Source organism: Glycine soja, chromosome 13, assembly GCF_004193775.1.
Source record: "Glycine soja cultivar W05 chromosome 13, ASM419377v2, whole genome shotgun sequence".
NCBI lineage: Eukaryota > Viridiplantae > Streptophyta > Magnoliopsida > Fabales > Fabaceae > Glycine > Glycine soja.
This window is the reverse complement of record NC_041014.1, coordinates 7,055,200-7,064,740: the sequence shown is the minus strand read 5'-3', so window position 1 is coordinate 7,064,740 and position 9,541 is coordinate 7,055,200. Positions and strand designations below refer to the sequence as shown.

Below are 9,541 nucleotides of genomic sequence, written 5' to 3'. Positions count from 1 at the left end.
AATTTTGAGCATTCTGATTTTAAACATTATGAGAACATGGCACAACCTCCACCCCGTGAGAGGACTCTAAGGGAAATGGCTGCACCTGATTTCACCTACGAAAGCTTGTGCATCCAATACCCTGATGAGGATGTCCCATATGTTCTTAAAACTGGACTGATCCATTTGCTTCCAAAGTTTCATGGCCTTGCAGGTGAAGACCCGCACAAACATTTGAAAGAATTTCACATTGTCTGCTCCACCATGAAACCCCCAGATGTCCAAGAGGATCACATATTTCTGAAGGCTTTTCCTCATTCTTTAGAGGGAGTGGCAAAGGACTGGTTGTATTACCTTGCTCCAAGGTCCATCACGAGCTGGGATGACCTTAAGAGAGTATTCTTAGAAACAATTTACCCTGCTTCCAAAACCACAACCATCAGGAAGGATATCTCAAATATTAGACAACTCAGTGGAGAGAGCCTATATGAATACTGGGAGAGATTTAAAAAACTATGTGTCAGTTGCCCTCACCATCAGATTTCAGAGCAGCTTCTTCTCCAATATTTTTATGAAGGACTCAGTAATATGGAGAGAAGTATGATAGATGCTGCCAGTGGTGGAGCCCTTGGAGACATGACTCCTGCTGAAGCCAGAAATTTAATTGAGAAGATGGCTTCCAACTTCCAGCAGTTTAGCGCCAGAAATGATGCTATAGTCATTAGAGGAGTGCATGAGGTAGCTACAAACTCAGCTGCATCATCCGAAACTAAGAAGCTTGAAGGCAAACTAGATGCATTGGTTAACCTGGTAACCCAGCTGGCCTTGAATCAGAAATCTGTACCTGTCGCAAGAGTCTGTGGTTTGTGCTCCTCTGCTGACCACCATACAGACCTTTTCCCTTCCATGCAGCAACCTGGAGCAATTGAGCAGCCTGAAGCTTATGCTGCAAACATTTACAATAGACCTCCTCAACCTCAGCAGCAAAATCAACCACAACAGAACAATTATGACCTCTCCAGCAACAGATACAACCATGGATGGAGGAATCACCCTAATCTCAGATGGTCTAGCCCTCAACAACAACAACAGCAGCCTGCTCCTTCCTTCCAAAATGCTGCTGGCCCAAGCAGACCATGCATTCCTCCACCAATCCAACAACAGCAACAGCCCCAAAAACAGCCAACAGTTGAGGCCCCTCCGCAACCTTCCCTCGAAGAACTTGTGAGGCAAATGACTATGCAAAACATGCAGTTTCAACAAGAGACCAGAACCTCCATTCAAAGCTTACCTAATCAGATGGGACAATTGGCTACACAATTAAATCAACAACAATCCCAGAATCCTGACAAGCTGCCTTCTTAATCTATCCAAAATCCCAAAAATGTCAGTGCCATTTCATTGCGGTCGGGAAAGCAGTGTCAAGGACCTCAACCTGTAGCACCTTTCTCATCTGCAAATGAACCTGCCCAACGTCACTCTACTCCAGAAAAAGGTGATGACAAAAATTTACCTAACAATTTTTGTGCAGGTGAATCTTCTTCCACTGGTAATTCTGATTTGCAGAAGCAGCACATCCCTCTTCCATTCCCTCCAAGAGCAGTTCCCAACAAAAAATTGGAAGAGGCAGAGAAAGAGATCTTGGAAACATTTAGAAAAGTAGAGGTAAACATACCCCTGTTGGATGCAATAAAGCAAATTCCAAGATATGCTAAATTCTTGAAGGAACTGTGCACTAATAAGCAGAAGCTTAAAGAAAGTGAACGAATTAGCATGGACAGAAATGTCTCCGCATTGATTTGTAAATCTGTTCCCCAAATTCCTGAAAAATGTAAAGATCCAGGTACATTCAGCATACCTTGTATTATAGGGAATAGTAAGTTTGACAATGCCATGCTAGATTTAAAAGCTTATGTTAGTGTTATGCCTCTGTCTATTTTTAATTCTCTATCTCTAGGTCCCTTGCAGTCAACTGATGTGGTAATTCATTTAGCTAATAGAAGTGTTGCCTATCCTGTTGGTTTCATAGAGGATGTCTTAGTTAGAGTTGGTGAACTGATTTTCCCTGTTGATTTTTATATTTTGAATATGGAGGATGGATTTTCTCAAGGATCAGTTCCCATCATTCTAGGCAGACCCTTTATGAAAACTGCTAGAACTAAGATAGATGTTTATGCAGGCACACTATCCATGGAGTTTGGTGATATAATTGTTCATTTTAATATTCTGGATGCTATGAAATACCCATCTAAAGATATTTCTATATTTCGTGCTAAAATAATTGACCATGTTGTTGATGAATACATGACTGATCTTTATTCTAATATGCATGCCTCTCACTCTTCATGCATTGAGTCTGAAATTGTACTTGATCATATGTTTGAATTTGATGCTGAGAGTGAATCTGAAAGTGATATTGATTGTATGTCTGGTGGTGGTGTTTTACCTCTCGAGATTGATTTTATAGAGTCAGATAGGACTAACCATGTTTCAGGAAGTACACATACCTCTGACTTTCTTTATGAGGTACAGGCTGAGAAACCATCTCCTTCTACCACTATCCAGCCAGCCACACCAGAATTGAAGCCTCTGCCATCAAATTTAAAATACGCTTACTTGGTTGATAGCAAAAGTTTTCCAGTGATCATATCTGTCTCCCTTGCTGATGAGCAAGAGGAGAAGTTGTTGTCTATTCTCAAGAAGCATAAGAAGGCTATAGGCTAGACCCTGGCGGACATTCCTGGTATTAGCCCATCCACATGTATGTATCAAATAAATTTAGAGGATGGAGTTAAACCAGTAAGACAGCCATAGAGAAGACTCAACCCGGTGAATCTTGATGTAGTGAAGAAGAAGATAACCAAGCTTTTGCAAGCTGGAATCATTTATCCTATCTTCGACAGCCAATGGGTGAGTCCCGTCCAGGTAGTCCCGAAGAAGACCAGCCTCACAGTGATAAAAAATGAGAAGGAGGAGCTGATTCCTACTCGGGTGCAGAGCAATTGGAGAGTCTGCATTGACTATAGGAGGATGAACCAGGTTACCAAAAAGGACCATTTTCCCCTGCCATTCATTGACCAGATGCTTGAACGCCTGGCAGGTAAATCTCACTACTGTTTCCTTGATGGTTTTTCTGGTTATATGCAAATTACTATTGCTCTTGAGGATCAGGAAAAGATCACATTCACCTACCCCTTCGGCTCTTTTTCCTATAGGAGGAGGCCTTTCGGTCTATGCAATGCCCTTGGTATCTTCTAGCGGTGCATGATTAGTATTTTCAGTGATTTCTTAGAAAATTGCATAGAGGTGTTTATGGATGATTCCACTGTATATGGATCCTCTTTTGATGGTTGTTTGGAAAAGGTTTTGAATAGATGCATTGAAACTAACCTTGTTTTAAATTTTTAAAAATGTCATTTTATGGTTGAGCAAGGTATAGTTTTAGGCCACATTATTTCAAAAAAAGGCATCGAAGTAGATCCTGCAAAAATTTCTGCTATATCACAATTGCCTTACCTCTCTTGTGTGCGAGAGGAGCGATCTTTTCTTGGTCATGCAGGATTCTATAGGCGCTTTATAAGAGATTTTAGCAAAGTAGCCCTTCCACTGTCCAACTTCTTGCAAAAGGAGGTGGAGTTTGACTTTAATGACAAATGCAAAGCGGCTTTTGATTGCCTCAAAAGAGCGCTGACTACCACCCCCATCATCCAGGCACCCGACTGGACAACCCCTTTTGAGCTTATGTGTGATGCATCAAATCATGCATTGGGGGCTGTCCTTGCTCAGAAAATCGATAAGTTGCCCAGGGTGATATATTATGCTTCTAGGACTTTAGATGCTGCCCAAGCGAATTATACTACTTCCGAGAAAGAGATTCTAGCCATAGTTTTTGCTCTTGAAAAATTTTGATCTTATTTGCTTGGTACCCGCATTTTTGTTTATACTGACCATGCAGCTCTAAAGTACTTGTCGAAGAAGGCTGATTCTAAGCCCAGGTTGATCCGATGGATGTTGTGGCTCCAAGAGTTTGACTTGGAGATCAGTGATAGGAGCGGAGCAACAAATCTAGTTGCTGATCATTTGAGTCGGATCGAACGTGTATCTGATGCGGATTCACCCATTCGGGATGATTTCCCGGATGATCATTTGTATATACTGTATAGTATTTCTGACTCTCTTTCTACTCCTTGGTTTGCTAACATTGTCAATTATTTAGTTGCTTCTGTTTTTCCTCCCTTAGCATCTAAGGCCCAAAAAGATAAAATTAAAAGTGATGCTAAGCATTTTATTTGGGATGACCCCTACTTGTGGAAATTGTGTAGTGATCAGGTAATTAGACGATGCATTCCAGATCATGAGACTGACTCAGTCCGGCAGTTCTGTCATTCTTCCGTACCGGGAGGTCATCTGGGTGTTCAAAGGACAGCTCGCAAAGTGCTTGATTGTGGCTTTTATTGGCCCACCATCTTTAAAGATGCATGGAAGATCTGTAGCACTTGTGAGCAGTGTCAGAGAGCAGGAAATACACTTACATGGCGACAACAAATGCCTCAGCAACCTATGCTATTCTGTGAGGTGTTTGATGTCTGGGGTATAGATTTCATGGGCCCTTTTCCTGTCTCTTTTGGTTATGTTTACATTCTCCTTGCAGTTGACTATGTTTCAAAATGGGTGGAAGCCATGCCCATTAGAACTAATGATGCTAAAGTTGTTGCAGATTTCGTCAGATCTAATCTGTTTTGCAGGTTTGGAGTACCTAAAGCAATTGTTAGTGATCAAGGAACCCATTTTTGCAACAGAACAATGCATGCCTTGCTTAAAAAGTACGGGGTGGTACACAGGGTATCCACACCATACCTCCCCCAGACCAATGGACAGACAGAAATTTCTAACAGGGAGATCAAGAGAATTTTAGAGAAGATTGTGCAGCCAAGCAGGAAAGATTGGAGTACCAGGCTTGATGATGCTCTTTGGGCACATCGGACTGCCTACAAAGCACCCATAGGAATGTCTCCTTATCGGGTTGTCTTTGGAAAGGCATGTCATCTTCCAGTGGAAATTGAGCACAAAGCATACTGGGTAGTGAAGACTTGCAACTTCTCTATGGATCAAGCTGGTGAGGAAAGAAAGTTGCAACTGAGTGAGTTAGATGAAATCCGCCTAGAAGCCTACGAGAATGCCAAGTTCTACAAAGAAAAGACCAAGAAGTTCCATGATAGCATGATAGTTAAGAAGGACTTCATGGTTGGGCAAAAAGTGTTATTGTATAATTCTAGGCTTGGACTCATGAGTGGTAAGTTGAGGTCTAAGTGGATTGGTCCTTTTGCTGTTACTAATGCTTTTCCTTATGGTACAGTTGAGATCAGAAGCGACTCCATAAACAAGAGCTTCAAGGTCAATGGACATCGACTTAAGCCATTCCTCACAAACCCTTCTTTAGTGGACGTAGTGGTGGAAGAGACTTCCTTTCTCCACCCTACTCTTCCTCCACCATGACTTAGGGAGTTCTTCTTTTCCTATCTCCTTCTTTGCTTTTATTACACTTGTCCGATTCTATTAGATGGTTTAATTGTTTTTAATCTTTTAATTGTGCTACATTGAGGACAATGTTTTGTTTAAGTATGGGGGGGAGTGTTCTTTGGTTTTGCTAGTTTTGTTGGTTTTGTTAATTTGTTAGTTGTGTTAATTTGTTAATGTTGTTAGTTTCGTCGGATTTTGAGTTTAATATTTTGGGTCAATTCTGTGTGCATGTACGACTTTGCATGTTTTTCTTTGAATTATAGGATATGTTCAAGAAATGGGTAATTGTTTTGAAAATAAAAGTTCTTGACATTTTGTGACTTGAAATCCTTGATTCTCCTCTACATGTCATGATAGTTTTGAAAGCTCAATTTGAAAGTGATGAGTTTACCTTTGTGAGAATTTGAGCCATCCATCATCATAATCATTTGGTGTGTTTTGCCCCATTGATTACTTGCACAATAGCCTTGGCTTGATTCTTGTTGATGCTTCCTAATTCACATGCATATTTGGAAATGATTGAGGCAATTTTGTTCGTAAAAGCTTCTAGCCAAATGGACTTACCCTGAATTAATTCCTTTGATAGCCCTTTTGAGCCTTGTTTCCCTTTCCTTGTTTTGAAGCTCACTACAAGCCTTAAGTGAAAAACCATGATATCACCATATCCTTAAGGAATTTTGGAGCTTTGGAATTGTTTTGGGAATAAGTGTGGGGGGTTTTTGTTTCATTGGATAACATGTTTTGTTGGCTTTGCTTGATGATGTATTTTGGGCCATACTTGATGTACATTGTATATTGGTTAAATGTTGGACATGCTGAATGAGATGTTGTTTCTCAAATTCTAAAAAAAAAAATCGAAAAAGAAAAAGAAAAGCAATAAAGTTGCATGAATAAGATCTTAAATGGCAAAAGAATGATGAGACTCTTGGTTCTACTCTTTATGTTTAAATTTTATCTTTAGTTCTTTTTATTTTTTTTTCATTTTTTCTTAATATGCACTTATTCCCCATTGCTCCTCTATTCCTTTGGGATTTAGCCACTTATTCCATATTTTTCCATACCTTGTCCTTGGCCCCATTACAACCTTAAAAGACCTTTTGATCCTCATGTGCTTGTGTTTATGGGTTGATTGTCAATTTTAGAATCTTGCCAAGTTTATGTGGTGTTTGTTTTCATGGGTGCTTTGAGGGTAAATAGTAGCCTAGACACTTGAGAGATAGAGTGTATATCTTGTGAGGCTTTATCACTTTTCATTCTTGAGCTAATTAACTATTTTGCCATGATTGGGTTGCTTGGATGATTTTTATGAATGTCTTGACTTTTCGGATCTCCTTATGTTAGATGTTACTGATCGAGACCGTACCCGAATCAAATAAACATGAAAATGCAGTAACTAGGAAGTGATCCTAAGTTGTTTCCCAACGAGCAGTGACACACCAATTGTTCATAATATACTTGCAGTAACAGTAACGATTGGGGGGGGGGTTGTTTGTTTTGTGATTAAAGAGCAGAACAAGTAAACTAGAATACGAAACTACTAATATTAAAAATGGGTTGTTTCCTTTGATTCAGAAGCCATTCTCTTATCCTAGGTTATGGAGAATTCGTCCCTAACAGTCAACCACTTAATCCAACACTATTTCAATTTACTAAGCGAAAATCAACTTAGGGTTGTCAATACGTGATTAGGCACCACATACACCAGTTAGCCCTTCGTCCATTAAGCATGAACGCAAGTTAGGCTCAGAGGCAATTAATCGAACACGAAGCGTGCACTGATTAATATTCATGAATTTGGGATAACTGGTGAAGGGAGAACTGCAAGGGAACCACATTACAAGCGAAACCTCAAAGAGAGTTGGGCTTCGTCCTCAAAAGGAAACAACACCAGAAAATCTACCCTTCCATGGATTCAAGCAGAAAACGCAAATGAAACATGAAGCAGAAACGTAAATGAACAGAAATGTAAATGAGACAGAAACGTAAATGAAAGTAGAAGAAGAAGCAAGAATGAACTCGTAATTAGAAGCAGAAAACGGAAATTTGCATTAAGAACGAAAACCGTAACAAGGGAACAGAAAAACGTGAAAACCTAAAACCAAAGCTCCGAATAATGAAAATAGCATAACAGAATGCCCTGCACGAATCCCAAGGCAGCTATTTAAAAGGAGTCACTCAATGTCACTGGGCCCTATTACAATACTCTGACCCAAAACGAAATAAACACTGAACAACATAAAATAAAATTGTGAAATTTCCTAATTAGAAATTAACTAAGGTAAGCGCTGCTTTATTTGCCCTCTTCAAGTCCACAACCAAAATCCGGATTAAGCCCAATGTTTCATTAATTCCTGAAATTAGATTAAAAACATCGAATTAGCTAAATGAGCCCAAATAATAAAACTGCCTAATTAATTGACAATTAAGACCAATCAATAATTAAAATGGTGCTAAAAGGGTTTAGAAAATAGAAGAAAATGATGGCACATCAAAACCCCCCATACTTAGCCTTTTGCACTCCTGGGCAAAATGAAACAAAGAACAAAATCGAAGGATATCAAAGAGAGACAAACAAAAACATTCATATATTTCTCAATGAACATCAAGGAATGAAAGGAATGGGTAACATCTAACATAAGGAGATCCAAAAAGTCAAGACATTCATGAAAATCATCCAAGCAACCTAATCATGGCAAAATAGTTAATCAGCTCAAGAATGAAAAGTGATAAAGCCTCACAAGATATACACTCTATCTCTCAAGTGTCTAGGCTACTATTTACCCTCAAAGCACCCATGAAAGCAAACACCACATAGACTTGGCAAGATTCTAAAATTGACAATCAACCCACAAACACAAGCACATGAGGATCAAAAGGTCTTTTAAGGTTGTAATGGGGCCAAGGACAAGGTATGGAGAAATATGGAATAAGTGGCTAAATCCCAAAGGAATAGAGGAGCAATGGGGAATAAGTGCATATTAAGAAAAAAATAAGAAAATAAAAAGAAGTAAAGATAAAATTTAAACATGAAGAGTAGAACCAAGAGTTTCATCATTCTTGTGCCATTTAAGATCTTATTCACTCAACTTTATTGCTTTTCTTTTTCTTTTTTTCAAATTTTTTTTTCCGATTTTTTTTTTACTCTATAGCCTTTGAGAAACAACATTTCATTCAGCATGTCCAACATTTAACCAATATACAATGTACATCAAGTATGGCCCAAAATACATCATGAAGCATAGCCAACAAAACAAGTTGTCCAATGAAACAAAAACCCCCCACACTTATTCCCAAAACAATTCCAAAGCTCCAAAATTCCTTAAGGATATGGTGATATCATGGTTTTTCACTTAAGGCTTGTAGTGAGCTTCAAAGGAATTAATTCAAGGTAAGTCCATTTGGCTAGAAGCTTATAAGAACAAAATTGCCTCAATCATTTCCAAATATGCATGTGAATTGGGACGCATCAACAAGAATCAAGCCAAGGCTATTGTGCAAACAATCAATGGGGCAAAACACACCAAATGATTATGATGATGGATGGCTCAAATTCTCACAAAGGTAAACTCATCACTTTCAAATTGAGCTTTCAAAACTATCATGACATGTAGAGAAGAATCAAGGATTTCAAGTCACAAAATGTCATGAACTTTTATTTTCAAAACAATTACCCATTTCTTGAACATATCCTATAATTCAAAGAAAAACATGCAAAGTCGTACGTGCACACAAAATTGACCGAAAATATTAAACTAAAAATCCGACGAAACTAACAACATTAACAAATTAACACAACTAACAAATTAACAAAACCAACAAAACTAGCAAAACCAAAGAACACTCCCCCCCATACTTAAACAACACATTGTCCTCAATGTAGCACAATTAAAAGATTAAAAACAATTAAATCATCAAAGAGAATCGGACAAGTGTAATAAAAGCAAAGAAGGAGATAGGAAAAGAAAAACTCCCTAAGTCATGAGGAAGAGTAGGGTGGAGTAAGGAAGTCTCTTCCACCACTACGTCCACTAAAGAAGGGTTC

At 38.9% G+C, this 9,541-nt stretch overlaps 1 non-coding gene across 1 annotated transcript; it reads right to left on the bottom strand.

Moving 5' to 3' along the window:
• Positions 1 to 414: 414 nt before the first annotated feature.
• Positions 415 to 521, bottom strand: LOC114382878. The gene has a single exon (XR_003660336.1). It is a non-coding gene; the product is annotated as a small nucleolar RNA R71 (small nucleolar RNA).
• Between the last annotated feature and the right edge of the window lie 9,020 nt (positions 522 to 9,541).